The 15,359-nt window shown below is 38.6% G+C and overlaps 1 protein-coding gene across 24 annotated transcripts in view; it reads right to left on the minus strand.

Annotated features, from left to right (window-relative positions):
* The window catches only part of CELF4 (CUGBP Elav-like family member 4), a 714,329-nt gene that overhangs the window by 630,574 nt on the left and 68,396 nt on the right, over positions 1-15,359 (minus strand). The window lies entirely within an intron of this gene.

A 15,359-nucleotide genomic window follows, 5' to 3' on the forward strand; every position in this document is an offset into this window, starting at 1 on the left:
ATAGGGTTTTTGTTTGCTTGTTTGTTTGTTTGTTGTTGTTGTTGTTCTTTTGTTTTTGTGAGTGGTGTGTTTACAGATTAAATTTGAGGAAATAAGAATGAATTATAAAAAGGCAATTATAATTCTACTAGTAGTTTTTTGTTATATTTCTTTAAGATTTAACTTGGTGTCTTGCTTGATGCTTATTTCTCCACTGATTCAGTATGATGGAGAGGAGATGTAAAACAAATATGGACACAAAGGCAGATCCTAGTGGGAAAATATTCAGAACTGTAGAGCATTCTCCTAAAGATATGGGAAGCAAGGCAAAAAATCTCTCAAAGATAACTTCTGAATACAGTGGCCTGCCAAAACTTCTCCCCATTGCACATCTGTGTAGCACTGGCTAGTGGATGCCCAGAAAAAAACAAACAACATGTTAATGATGTAGTTTCACTTCATCATTCCTTTTTTTTTTTTTTTTTTTTCCATCAGGAAATCTAAAAATAGTGAAGCAGCTGCTGAGCATCTCTGGGAGGCTGAAGCATACTGGTGAATCCCTACTGATGTCAGAGAGTAGAAGTTTAATGAGTTAAAAAAATAGCGTTGTCTCCTAAAAGTGCAAAAATGATGGTACTAGGTCAGACAACGTCCATCTCATCTCAGCTCAGCTCAGCTCAGCTCAGCTCAGCTCAGCTCAGCTCAGCTCAGCTCATCTCATCCTGTCTCCAACAGTGGCACTCTATATAAGAAGAGGATACAAATATTGCCTGCTCTGGGTACTTTCACAGTATCCATCCTTGTGGTTCAAGGTTTTCCAGGCTAAAATGGTCTGCATATCCATCTATCCATCCATCCATCTATCTATCTATCTATCTATCTATCTATCTATCTATCTATCTATCTATCTATCTATCTATCTCCATATATATGTATATCGATATATATAAACAAAAAAACAAAACAAAACAAACAAAAAGAAACACTTGATAAAACTGAACTGAATTTCTTATTTTCACATTTGTTTATTACATTTTACAACTTCAGCTGTTATTTTTACTGTGAACAGACTTGAGGTTTCTCATTGTTTTATAAGCAATTTAGATGAAGCTTTCCAGAAAGAGTAGTAGATTTTTACATTGGCAAGCTGCCTCTTATAAAACATCAACCATAAGAGACTGCTTCCTGGATCACCCATTATGTCACCATATCAATCAGTTCAAAATGTCAACCACAAAGCCTCAGCTTTCAAAGTGTGATCCATTAGGATCTCAGCACCTCACCTACTTATTTACACACAGAGAATTTTTCATGATCCAAACAGATGAGTTGGCAGAACCATTTTTCTTCCAATGTCTGTTTTGTTACGGTTGTTTTAATTTTCTTGTTTACAGCAAATCAGCATTATTTCATGTGGACTTACTTCATCACAGGATTATTCCACTACTTCTAGCTCTGCTGATAAACCACTTTTATTCCTGATCGTATTTTAAAGAATATTCTCAGGAATATGAAGTAATAATCCTCCAACTGCAATAGAAGATTATATTCAACACCCTATCACTACACCAATCTCTGCAAGGTCCTCACATATAAGAGTGAAAGTACAAGATTTTATATGTTTTTGAATGCAAATCAAAAGTCAAGAAATATTAGGATTTAATTGTCTGTATAGCAAAATTATGTGAATGTACAAATGCATTATAGGAGTTGTCAGTTATATGATTACACACTTTTTCCATTTTCTGTACTCTAGCTTCTGTCACCAGACTGTCTTTGTTCTATACTTGTATAGATTCTAGCAGATCAGCATCCTCCAGATAAATGCATACAGACACTTTCTCCAGCAGCTATTCAGTGTATGAATTGAAATATGCGAAGTGATCGCCATAGGATTTAATTGCAACAGATTAGGTTTATTAACATATGCAGAATGTTATGTTATATGATAGCTAAGATGAAGGCAAGATTCCTTACCTTCGGAAGAGGCAAAAAAGTGAAAAGCAAAAATCCCATTCTATTTATTACTACAACAGTCCCAAGACTCTCTTCTCACCCCCTCAACCACTGACATGCATACAATTCTTGTTCCTACCAGGTGGCACTCATTCAGCATTTTGTATTTTTCTTTAGTCTCTTCAAGGAGATTTCAGTGATACATTCTCAAGTATATATGCTGTAATATTTTCATATCTAAAGATGATCAGTACATACATTATAGACTCTTGCTTCAGTTTTAAACATCTTAACTATTTTAACAGCTAAATGGACAAAATGTAGCATATTCAGCCATGCAATGTGAATAAGTTGCTTTGAAGTCTGTACATATGATACAGTAATGTCACATGACTTTTGATGATTTGTATGCTTAGGTCTATCCAGATGAAAAGAGTTCTTCAGTAACAGTCCACTGACACCTTGGGTTAGGGTATGACCTTTATAGATGACAATTGTGATATTTTAGCCTCTTGTCTTTGCCCTCTATGGAATACAACCAGGTATCCACAAAGTCTCTCATTTACTTTGTATTACCATGTCTAAGACTTTCTCAGCTCCTGAATGAATGCCCTGCAGCCATATCTCCACCCCTTTGACTACAGGTCCTTACAGAACACATGAAACCTGGTGTCCCCAGAAGAATTGCACTTGTAAAGTGCTTATGTGTGTCTCAGATCCTACACTAGGAAGGATTACATGCCATCGATCTTTCCCTTAACATGTGGTTTTGCACTGTAAGATAGTTTGTGAATGACAGAAAGTCAGAACAACTTGCATCTGCTTTCATGATGCTGACCAAAATCAGAAAAATCCATGTAGGTATTTGCAAGTACATAGACTGTCAGGAAAGCCAGTGGTCATCCATTGAGCATTACATGCTAGGACACATCTTGACACTTAGAAGTGCACGTTCAAGGATGTAGCTATTACAAAGTGTAAAGATCTGAACATTCTTTCCCTCATGAGCAGAAGAGAAGAGGACAGAACAGATTCTTCTCAGTCTGTCATTTCACTGCAGTTAAAAGCCAAAGCTAATCCAGTCAAGAATAGGGAAAAGAGTACTAATGTCATTAGCACAGCCAGTGAGGCCCCAGTACAAATAAGGGACTGAGGTACTATTCTCTGATCCAAAAGATGGAATTCAAAACCTGAAGCCAGAGAGGTATTACTGAGTTTGTACTTTACGCAAGATCTATGAGTTTTTCTGTCAGTATAGCAAAATGAAAAAAGATCTGCATGGATTCAATCGCTAGCTACGTCATCACAGTAAATATCAGAGAGGAAAAATGGATATTTAAACTATAGGCCAATGTCACACAAGGACAAACAAGTATAAATTGACCATGAATAAGTTTGATTTGTGAAACAGAAAAAGGTTTCTAACCGTCAGAGAAGTGTTTTCCAGTAAGGATAGTAAGAGCAAGCAAGCTAATTAGTTTAAAGATGAGGGATAAAAGGGATTATATGATGTGGTTTTCTATAGAAGTAGGAAACAGAATCTTAGGATCCAAGAGTCATGTCATTTCTCCCTGCACTGTCTTGGGTTTCAAGCTGCATGTTGTTAACCTAAATTTTCAACTGCAGGGCAGTGTTATACCAGGAATCATGTAAAACCACTCTATTCTAAAACAGCACTTGTTGAAGTTTTCCAAGTACAACTGGTATTAAAAGTAGGTGTTTCCTACTAGGCTGGAGATGCAAGATTAAAAGACTGGGGGTGGTTGGGGATATTATATCTAGAAAGAAAGTATAAAATGAAAAGCTTTGAAACCTTATCAAATTTAATGTAGAGTAAAAAACATAAGGTTACTTCCACTGGAAATTTTGTCTAAGTAATCAGTTTGTTTTAAAAATAGTCATAAAAGCTGAAAACCATTTTGATATTTGGTAAGATCAGTTCATACATTTGTAATTATTTTGGTGAAAGATAGCATATCTGGATAAGCATATTAGTTATGCAAGTTATATTTTCTTCTCTGTTCCAAAAATTGAGAGCAGCACTTGGCTCCATAGCAGCAGTAGGTGAATTACAGAATACTGAATTCAGAGCAATTATAATGAAATGGAACTTGGGAGGTCAGCTCATCCATCTAGCTACCAAAATGCATGGCATATGTAAATCCATTTAACATTTTTGTTCAATCAGTTCCTAGAAGTCTTCAGAAATAAAAATCTCTATTTTGGAATCACAATGCAATATGCATTGCCCCATTCTGAATCCTACAGAATGCTAAGACCGGCAGGTGCAGGAGATTCAGAATAGAGTAATTCCTCATTTTCAATAAACAACTTATGCTTTACTTCTGCATAGTTAAATTGTTTAAGGATTACCCTAACGGTGGTTTTGATATTCATTATTTTTTCTTAAGCTAACTGATAAAGTTCCTAGGGAAGATCAGTCAAGATAAGTAGTCTAACTTCTAGTCTAACGTCTTCTGATAACTTCCTCTGGACTCCTCCTAAAAAGCCTTGAGTGTGTCTTAGATTTGCCAAAGAATTGTCAAGGGACTTACTTGACCACTGCAGTATTAAATGTCTCCTAAAATACATCAGCGTATTTTTGATTACCAAGATCAAAGAAATAGACCACTTCTAACCTTCCCATTTCTATTACTACCAGAAGAAAACTGGGCTGAATACTGTTCAGGGCATCAGATTTCATCTTAGCCTTCATGTAAAATACCTGTTCTATAGTCAGGAACTCTATAGTTGATGTATATAATCCATTAAACATCCAAAATTGATTTTCTAGTCATGTTGAAAGAAACTGATTCTTCTTCCAAACTAATGATAAAGAAAAGGAGCAATTGCTATCCCTATTTTACAGTTGTTGGGAAAAAAAGAAAAAAAAAAAAAAAAAAAAAAAGCAGGGAAACTCACTAACTTATTCCCCTTCTCATCTATGCATATGACATACTTAACATATAAGTACTGTTTATCATAGATCCTGAGCCAGTATCTTTCTTCTTGCAGTTTTATCACAGTTTATCCATCATGTGCTTCTCTTGATTTGATCCATAAAGAAAATTGGGATTTTTCTGGAATGAATGGAAGATGTTCCACAGCTACAAACTGTTTTAGCAGACCCATCAGCCTACTGCTCTCCTAGGCACCCGCAATATGAAGACTTTGGTGTTCTCACTCTTCGCTTCAGGATTTGGTGCAACACTTCTGAAACACAGTAGACTGGAGATCAGATATTTTTAAAAGATCTAAACTTTTCCAAAATTGTCAGGAAGAGAAGTTTTGAGATCAAAGAAAATATAGACATTTTGGAGAAAAGTGCAAGCAATGGGAAAGATGTGAATTTTCTAGAACAATCAAGTTGTAGACACTGATTTCTTCCTACTTTGTCTCTCCCACTTTAGATTTGCACAGAGAGAAAGATAAATGGGTTTTCCTTAGTAAAACCTGCCCTTCAGCGCACCTTCTGGATGTACAAGCAGTTTTCATATAGCAGATCAACATTCTTTCTAATTTCAGCAGTGAAAAGAGTTACATTTCCAATTATCTAAATGGTTCTTGAATACTTAAACCCCTCCATGAATGGCAAACTGCTCCTCTTTTTCCATCCCCATCTCAGCAACATCAATGTCTTTCTCCAGTTCCCCCTTACTTATGTCTCACAACACTCCTCTGGGAATTCATTTAAAGATAAACATACTCTGCAACAAAGCCTCTCTCTCCACTATCCTTTCAATAATGGACTAACTGGAGTACTCTTGGAAAGACTCTTAAATGTAAATGCAATGATTCATTATTTTGGATCTTTAAAAGATGAATAGTGAATGTCAGAATTGTCTTTAAATTTTTCTAACTCACTTGGAAATCACTTTCTGAAATCACTCTGGAAGCCATGCTCAATGTTTTATTCCTTTACTTATGCCCTTTTAAAAGCTGCCAATCTGCATCTTTAAACTTTGGGCTTTCTTCCACATATTTTGTGTGCACAAGCCATTTGTAACTCAATTCCCTTAGGCATGCAAGGATCACTGAATAAAAACATCTACTAATCCAGACTATTTCAGGTTTTGCTACTTTTCTGTGGGGGGTGGGAGTTAGAAGACAGAATGAGGGAAGAGGGTGAAAGTGCAAGGCCAAAGCAATAAAATTATTCCTGAAAACAAAGTTCCATTTTTGAAATTTAAAAGGAGCCTCACACTATACCAAGAGACTGGAATGAATCTATTTGTCCTTGCCAAAAAGTGCAGATCAAGAAACTTGGAAGAAAGTCTCAACTCATTGTGAGCTGTATTTCTGTCTACATCAGTTACATACTATTGCATCTCAAAGTCCACCATGGACAAACGATTTCCATTTTCAATTCTAGCTCAATTTGTACTGAAATCTTTGTGTTCTATTTAGAGCATCTGAGAAATCATTCAAAGTAAGCACTGGGTAAAGAATAAGTATGTTCACACCTATTTCTAATCTTATGATTTTCAAGCCAGTGACATGAGGTACCAACAAGATCAAACAGAGACTTAGGTCACTACACATCAGCATTGTATATTGTTGCTGTTACAGGATTTCAAGTGCTTAAGTTTACACATTTCAGAGGAACTCCAAATGCAGTCAGTGAAGACACAAGTCTCTCTGTCACTGGAGCAATGACTTTGCCTTTATGGTATTTACATCAGCAAAAAGTTGATGACCACTTCCTTCAAAACACACCCTCTACCTTTCCATATTGTTGCTTAGGGTTTTGACTCCTGATGTTTATGGATGTATTTGCTTAAGGACAGATTGCTTAAAGCTCCCATCTGCTTTGTAGAAGCAGATGTCAGGTTTTTGCAGGAAGGACTCGGCAGCTTCTTCTTCACTGTTTGGTGCTGATCAACCAGCATGGCTGCAGGAAAAATTAAGTAACAGATACTGTCCAGAAACAGTAGACCAGTCTCTGAACAACACTGGCAAATATTCAGTTTGAGCACAAAGCCTTTATTCTCTTTCCTTTCCCTCCATTCTTCCTTATACCAAGCACACCATGGGCTTACATAAGTGTGTCAATGATCAGAAGACTTACACAGCATATTGAAACACTTGAGGAAAAGCTACAATTAAAAAATAATAATAATTTTAAAAGCCTCATGTTTTTAACCTGGACTGTGAGCAATTGGCCCTGTTTCAAAGTGAGGAGTGAGAACAAAACTAGGCTCTGGGCCTGCCCCTAACTTTGGCTCTGGTCCTCTGTGGCTTTATTCCTATTGCAGCTACAAATGTGCAAGTCTACAATTTAGTAATAATATACTTCTTGACTGACCTTTCCTGGCACGTTAATGACAGGAGAGAGTAATAAGGACATGCTTTTTAATCTAACATCAGTCAATAATAGTATACAACTAATAGACTTAGACATCATACATTCAATAATTGTTTTTACTTAAAGCCCTTACAGTTTGCCCACTGAGACACTGCATGTCAGCAGCAGTCACTGTCTATTGATAGGCACCAGCAAGATATTTATTCATGCCTTTCTGGCTAGTTTACCTTCTCCTGGAGCATCCATCACTTGAGTATCTAAGCACCGAAATATAGATCCATTTATACGTGCACACGTTTTGGCTCAGCTGCCACAGAAGCTGGGATCATTATATCTTTCTCCATAGAAAGCTAGCTCCCCTACAAGCACATTCATTTATTTCACTTCATTGCCAGAGGAGCTTATTTATACCTTCTGATGCCGAGAAACTCCAACCAGAATTGGTACTTCCTTCAAGTTAAGTGGCATATGCATACCTGGGGCCACATCCAGACAGCCTGAACACAAAGCTTTGTCTGTATTTATGTCATTTTTCAAAGGACTAAAAATACTGAAGATGAAGATAGTGAATAAAGCACATGAGACTCAAGCAGGATGGTGTCAAGCAGAATACCAATACAGACCAGTGTCAAAGAACTGGGGAATTCCTTGAAGTAGAAGTTTCTTCTACTCTACAAGAAACAAAATGACTCACTCAAGTTCTCCTGCTAGAGAGCAACACCCTCATTATATGTCACTTAGCTCTGGTCCATGCTACCCCTCAGATGCAGTAATGAGTTAAGCATCAGTCTCTTTTGAAAACAAAGAATAGATTGCCAGGGGTTTTCTTAAAATACATATACACAATTACAATCAATTTTCTTTTCATGTGTCCATTATTCTTCCTTTTGATAGTGGGCATGATAGTTACATCGACAGTTAGTTTTCTAGATAGTAGCTGCCCTAGGGTTAAATTGCTAAAGACACCCTTCTTGCATGTTATTCTTATTTCATTGGAAGGATTAGGTTCATTTCATTTTACATGGTAAAGATGAATGACCCAGTCCACTGGCAAGGTCTAAATTGCAGCCCTTTGCATGCCAAAATCTTCCACCACTTACTCTTGTCACAAACAGCACCCTGCAATCCATTTAGTTTCATTTACAGCAGATTAATTTCTTTCTGACCTTTGGCACTGCTGTCAAATAGGCCTGAGACAGACAAGAGCTTAGGAACAGCAAGCGCATTTCATGATGTCAATCACTGAACCTCAGGGATATTCTTAACTTCTCATGTGCCAGATCAACACAAATTAAACCTTTCTCCTTCTTCTTCTGGAAGAAGAGGGCTTATGCCCACTCCAACTGTACATTTGCTGAGCAAGGTATGCTCAGCCCCCCAGAATCTGCCTGTAAAAAGAGATGTAAGGCAAATATTTTATTTACTATAAACTTACTTTCAAATTGTACTCTGCTCCTCATCCATCAATTAGATTTATTTTCTTTAGGTTAAGTTTTAAAGGCAAATTCTTTAATGTAAGGGTCATACTGCTCAAATTGCTACTCCAGCAGTTTTATTGCCTTACTAGTTTCTGCATACCATTACCCACTGTGCCTTGCAACATCATTACTTTGTTTTTAAGACTCCATCTCTAAGAAAAAGAACAAGACACAGTCAGTCTCTGTAAGAAAAACACTGTCTAAATTCTACTACTGCCTGTTTTTTTCAACAGAAACTTTCACTGATTCACCTCCACCATGATGAAATTCTTCACCTGAATACCCATCCACAAGAGATTTCGTTCAGAAGAGAGGCAGGGTGCCTATCTTTCCAAGGCACAGGAATTGCCTGTGGTTAGAAACAGGGCACTAGATTTGTCGTTTTTTCAAAAGGAAAAAAAAAAACAACTTCTCACATCTAATGTCAGAGCTCTCCTTGCTGGACTTCTGAGACAAAGTGAAGTTGAAAGTACTACAGAAGGTAGCTAAACTGCAAGGTATAGTTGGGTTCATCTGCCATACTTTGCTCCCAAAGCAGTGCTCTTGAGTGCTTCTGAGTCGGACTTCTTGCTATTTCCAGGGCACCACCTGGCTGAACCACAGGAATTATGTCACCTAGCCTCAGTGCCAGTCTATTCCTGCAGCACTATGCAAGTCCATAGATTTTCTCCCCATGAAAAATTCATAGGGACTTGAAGCATGGGGACTGCAGCCAGTTAGATATTTCCATTAAAGGGAACACCCGGAGCAGAATCAGAAGCATCTTTTCAGTCTCTGTTCAGGAAGTCCTTTTGTAGAGTTGGCAATCATATGTAGAAAATTATTTTCCAGAGCACACCCAGACCCTCTTCCTGTAGCCATATGCTAAAAATCACACTTTACATTCTGAAGTGCCCAAAATGATTTGAAGGTCTGTCATTTTTCTTTTCTTACAAGCATAAAAATTCTTAAAATAAGTTCTTTATTACCAAAAGAACTTAGATTCTTCAAAAGCAAGCAATAAAGGAAAATCTGCAGGACTGAGTCATTTCTGCCAGCATATTTCTTGAAAATAATGATTTCCCTCCTCCATCAAGCAAAAACATCTCAACTTCCTCTTCCAGGAAAAAAAAAAAAAAAAAAAAAGTCTATCCATCTATCCATGTAGATAATTCTCACCTTTATTTATAACTATTGCTTGTTATAGTTTGAATTAAAACTTAACCACAGTAACAAGAAATTTCTGATGGTACTATGTTGTATTAAGCACTGTCACACCATCTCACAATTTGAGCAGTGTCTGACCAGACTTGTCCTCATCTCTTCCTTTAATGCAACTATTTTAGGAAGAATATTAGTACCTAATGCAATGGAGTCATTGATTTCAGATGGTGCGCTAAGTCAAGCAGTAAGTTAAAACATTAAAAAAAAAACCTAAACACAAAGGGGATTCACTTGAGGGTACTGAGGAAGCTGGCACAAGTGATTGCCAAGCTGCTTTCTACCACCTATCAGTTTTCCTGATCAACTGAAGAGGTCCCAGAGGATTTGAGACTTGCCAATGTGGATCCCATCTCCAAGAAATGTAGTGAGGATCTGGAGAACTAAAGGCCTGTCAGCCTCACCTTGGTGCCAAGGAAGGTTATGGGACAAATAATCTTGAGAGAGGTCCCATGGCATGTGCAGGACAGCTGGGGGATCAGGACTAGCCAGCATGGGTTGAAGAAGTGCAAGTCCAGCCTGACCAATGTTATTTCCTTCCATGATCAAGTAACCCACCAGGTAGATGAGGGAAAGGCTGTTAATTTAGGAAACACTTCACTATAGAAAAGGTTGTTAAGCACTGGAATAGGCTCCCCAGGGAGGTGGTTGAGTCACCATCCCTAGATATGTTTAAAAACTGTTTGGATGTGGTGCTCAGGGATGTGATTTAGCAGAGCGCTGTTAGTTAGGGTGGCATGGTTAGGTCATGGTTGGACTTCATGATCTTTAAGGTCTTTTTCAACCTGAGTGATTCTGTGTTTCTATGATTCTATGTAGTCTACCTTGGCTTCAGCAAAGCCTTTGACATTGCCTCCCACAGTACTCTCCAAGAGAGGCTGGCAGCCAGTGGCTTGGACAGGTACACTCTTTGCTTGGTAAAAAATAACTGGAAGGCTGGGCCCAGAATGTGATAGTGAATGGAGTTACATCCAGCTAGCAACTGTCATGAGTGGTGTTCCTGAGGGGACAATATAGAGGCCTGTCTTCATCTTTATTAACAACCTGCACAAGGGGTTTAAGTTCACCTTCAGTGAGTTTGCAGATGAGGTGAGGAAGTGTTGATCTGCCTGGGGATAAAAAGGCCCAAGAGAGGCAACTGGACAGGCTGGATTGCTTGGCAGAGGCCAATGGGATGAGGTTCAACAACAACGAGTGCTGGTTCCTCAGCAACCCCGGGCAATGCTACAGGATTCGGACAGTGTGCTTGAAAGACTGTAGAAGAAATGGGCCTGAGGGCGTTGGTTGACGCAGTGTGTCCAGGTGGCCAGGGAAGGCCAGTAGTATCACAGCTTGTATAAGAAACAGTGTTGCCAGCAGGAACAGGGAATTGATTGCTCTCACTGAAACCACACCTTGAGTACTACCTTCAGTTTTGAGCTCCTCAACAAGGAAGACTTTGAAGCCCTACAGAATGTGTTGAGAGAAGGGTAATGAAGCTGGTGAGGGGTCTGGAGCATAAATGATATGAGAAGTGACTGAGGAAACTGGGATTGTTTAAACTAGAGCAAAGGTGGATTAGAGGAGACTTTATCTGAAAGGAGGTTGTGGCAAGGTGGTGGGTTGTTCTGGTCTCCCACTTAACTAGCCGTTGAACTAGTGGGGATGGTGTCAAGATGCAGCAGAAGAGATTCAGGTTGGGTGTTAGGAAATTCTCCTCTCTGAAAGAATGGCCAGGTGCTAAAACAGGCTGCCCAGGAAGGTGGCTGAGTCACTGTCTCTGGAGATGTTTAAAAAATGATTGTATGTTGTACTAAGGGACATGGTTTAGTGAGGAAATATTGGCAGTAGGTGGGCAGTTGGATGGGATGGTCTTTGAGGTCTATGCCAGCTTTGGTGATTTTATGAAAATTCTATGAGTCTATGAAAAGCATACTTTCTCAAATCCTTATATCCCGGATTATTCAGAAATGATTGCACAGGGGTTCAAGAAACAATAGTGTTTTTATTTGGTTTTGTTTGTTTGTTTGTTTTAGATTTCTTAAATTTAAATAAACTTTTTCTGAGTGGAAATCCAGTTACTTAAAACTCCTTCAACTCTTCTCTAACTTCCCGCATCAGATTTCCATGTACATGAGAGAAGCTTTTAAGTGTTTTGATCTCCTTAGACAAGAGACTTTGCACAAATCTGTATGGTTATTATTAATAGTACTGTGTAATGTTGTATGCCTGTGAATTTATATGCATGACACTCCAGGCATATGAATTCGTGCACAAATACAGATACACAACATTATGGGAAAAATCTATTGCTTAGTACTTATGTAGTCTCTTATTCAAGAATTTTGAAAAAATTCTCCAGAGGTAGAGGAAAACTCAAAGCACCAAATATCACTGGGGAAAAAAATATATATATATAAAAAAATAATAATAAAAAAAGAAAAATTAAAAAGAAAAAAAAAATGGAGCAAAATTGCTAGGTCATATTCAGCCATCTGATAACTCAATAGTGTTCAGGTCCACAGCAGTTCACCAGATTCCTGCTCTGACCAGGAGGTTCTGTTTCTCATTTATGCTTGCCTGGATTAGAACAAAGAAATGCTGTCTCTAGTAGAGCTCACCAAACAGCTAACTCTAACACAAATATTTTTTTCTTCCTTCCCTCCACATACCTAAACTCTCCAATTCAAACTACTCAAAAGGGTCATATAAATACCTGTCTCAAATTAGACATGCATTTATGCTCCTTTCACAACTCCATTAGGAAGTGAAAGAAGTTGATCTGGTGTAATGATACATACATACTCTCCATCCTTCTCCTTGCCTCTTACATGCGTCTTCCAAAAGTAGCAGAAGTACCATAATGCAAGATGGGGATTTGCTCTGGGATAGCTGTTTTGTTTTTAAATGGCTGAATATGTCAGAAGGTTAAAGCCTGCCTGCACCACCAAAATATGCCTGTCTCTTACTGTCATCTTGGGGCTTCTACAGTTTCATGAAATGGTTTTATGAAATGGTTTCAGTTTTATGCTTGCCCGAGCTGGGGCTTCCTCTTGGTGGTGGTTGCTTTCCAGAGGTGGGCAGTCTTCCATCGTGCACAGCTTAAAATAAAATTGTGGGAGAATAACTCTGGAAGGGAATAATTATTTGAAGTGGATAGATAAAAGAAACTTTAGTGCTTTCTCAATTTAGCTGCTTTAAACATTGCTCCTCTTCTCCATTGTTCCATCTCCAGTTAAAAAAATAGAATCACAGAATCATATGTTGAAATTGATCGTAATGATCAGCTAGTTTCCAACCCCCTGCTACATGCAGGGTTGCCAGCTGCCTGGGTTGCTACCCAGAGCCACATCCCGCCTGGCCTTGAATGCCTCCAGGGATGGGTCATCCACAACCTGCTTGGGCAACCTGTTCCAGTGCGTCACCACCTTCTGGCTGAAAAACTTCCCTCCTAATATCTAACTTAAACCTTCCCTGTCTCAGTTTCAAATCATTCCCCCTTGTCCTATCGCTATCCACCCTCATAAATGGCTGTTCCCCCTCCTTTTTATATGCTCCCTTCAAGTATTGGAAGGCCAGTATAAATACTACAGAAGTTACCTAAATCAAAGTTTAAGAATTACCGGTTATAACATTAGACTTCCCATATCCACAGCAAGAGATTGCCCAGTTATCACATACGAGTAAGAGAAGTGGACAGTCATCAAAAAGTTTTACTGGTCCCCAAACATGTTCACAGTCAAATACAAGTCTCTTGATTCCCTATACAGCCAGAAACAGATGTTCTTGTTTCCACCACAGATTCACTCAGCTCACCTCCACCTTCTGAATTACACCATTTTGAATTGACTTGCTATGTCTCATACGGACATTTTTCATACAGCAAGGTAAAGATGGCTCCTTCTTTCTTCTGGGGAAGATCTGGAGCCTCTCTACAGCCTATAAAATTCCTGCTGCCTGAGGCCTTTGCTCTTAAAATTGCTATTTTCTTGATGCTTTTCCTCCACATCACAATGAGACTACTCCAGACTCAGGTTTATATCTAAGCACCACTGTATTACCACTGCTCAGGAGGACACTATTCCAAGGACTAGATAATGCTACTCTGTCTTGCAGTTAGATCTTTCCTGACTTATTTTCAAAGGACAGATCTTAGTTTCTGAACAGATTTAGTTGTTATGGATATTTAAATATGAAGGGAGAATCAAGAGCAATTTTAAGGGCATATGGATCTGGTCTTCTGCCAAAGTGCTTTATTCTATAATGAACTCTTCCTTTTAAGCCACTTTGCAGACACTTTGGTCTGAACCCAATATCAATAATATAGGTTAAATTTCACATGCTTAACAATATTTAACCCTGGGGCCTCTTCCTGGGCTGTTAAACACTAGTTTGTCCACCAGGCTTGGGTACTAGGATAGAAGGTATAAGTTGGAATGGCAGCCCAGAAAGGAGGAAGGAAAACCCTGACCTGTGTTGCATGTGTTCAGCATTGGAAATGGTACAGCAGGCATTCTTTTTCTAAGCTGTTTGTAGTCGCATTTAAATAGTCAATAATTCATCACTTACAATGAGAATGTTAAATGTGGAAAGCAACAGAATGTAAATTGAAATGGCTAATCCTTTTTAGCATGATCCATTAACGACAAAATATTAAAGGTGAATAGAGAATGAGAAATTCCATGTGCAGCTGCACTGGCCTTTTACTTCTGAGGCAAGGTCTGTGCTGAAAGTTTCATTAGCTTACAAGCATAAGCAGGTCACTGAGGTCTAACAGATGTTTGTCCATATCACAGAACCAGTAACAGCCTATGAGTATAACCTAGAGCATTAGACAAAGATGAGGTTATAGGGGGACCTTGTTCAATTCCATGCATCCCCGAGCTCTGTGCAGTATGGGCACACAGTTTTGTTTCTTCAGCTTTGCCTTTGGAAAAGATAGCAATTCCTGTGCATCTCCATAGTGCTGGAAGGATTAGCACTTTAAACAAAGTGCTTGGAGACTGACATATGGGCAGAGAAGTGACATGACCAAATGGAAGTGACTATTGTGCTGATGTCACTGTATATGGAATGTAACAGCTGAGGTGGACAGCAAAACAGCAAGAGAGGAAAGAGCTTAAGATGCAGTTTTACACTTTTACCACACCTACATTTAAAATCCTACAGAAGAGATTAAAACCCCAACAGAACAGTATGATGTCAGTTGGAAAAGCAGCTTAACAAGCAGTTCCTGCTGATTTGGGATGACTCTCAAGCCCCTTAAACCAAATCTGAACATCAATTGTTCCACTTTAAACAGGATACTAAAAGACTATCTCTGGAAGTATGCCGTATAACCATTCAGTGCTTAAGCCTAACCCATTCAAATTGAACACTGACATCACCACAGATGTTCTCTGCAGGACCAAGGGTCTGGTGATAGAATGTCTGCCATTGTTCAAGATAACAGAGAGCTAAAG

The sequence above is a fragment of the Coturnix japonica genome, chromosome Z, assembly GCF_054131305.1.
Source record: "Coturnix japonica strain WE chromosome Z, WE-NBRP24, whole genome shotgun sequence".
NCBI classification, from domain to species: Eukaryota; Metazoa; Chordata; class Aves; order Galliformes; family Phasianidae; genus Coturnix; species Coturnix japonica.